We start from the raw sequence: 566 nt of genomic DNA, 5'->3' as shown, positions 1-566 counted from the left end.
TAACATACCATTTAATTAAGATATATATATATATATATTTTTTTTTTGAAACAAAATTAATAATTTTTTTAAAGTGTTATTTCAAATTAATTTGTCAAAAGATATTTCAAAAGAAAAAGGAGATATTGAAAATAAATTTAGATGTATTGAGGTACTGCATAATTTTTTTTAAGATTTTATTGGAGATGTTTATTTTAGGTTATTATTAGTTGAATGTAATTTTAAATTTTCATAGTTAAAATTAAATTTAAAAATAATTTTAAGTAAGTAGTCACAAATCAAGGAGCAGAATAGTATTACATTATCGTCAGATTTGTAACTAGAGTTATTGCTTCTAATATTTAATCCACGAAGTTAGGGTGTAATCGGATTGGCTTGGATTGGATTTGGAAGAAATTGAGAATTGAACTGATTAAATTTGATCGCTTTGAAATAGATCGGATAAATATGTTTTTGTGACTAAATCTGGACCGATCATATAGTTTGCATTGATCTTAATATTGAATTAGAATTAGATTTCTAAAAAAAAAATTTGCAAAGAAGAAAAATAAAAATAAAACAATATA

Source organism: Arachis ipaensis, chromosome B08 (assembly GCF_000816755.2).
Source record: "Arachis ipaensis cultivar K30076 chromosome B08, Araip1.1, whole genome shotgun sequence".
NCBI classification, from domain to species: Eukaryota; Viridiplantae; Streptophyta; class Magnoliopsida; order Fabales; family Fabaceae; genus Arachis; species Arachis ipaensis.
This window is presented reverse-complemented; position numbering follows the sequence as displayed.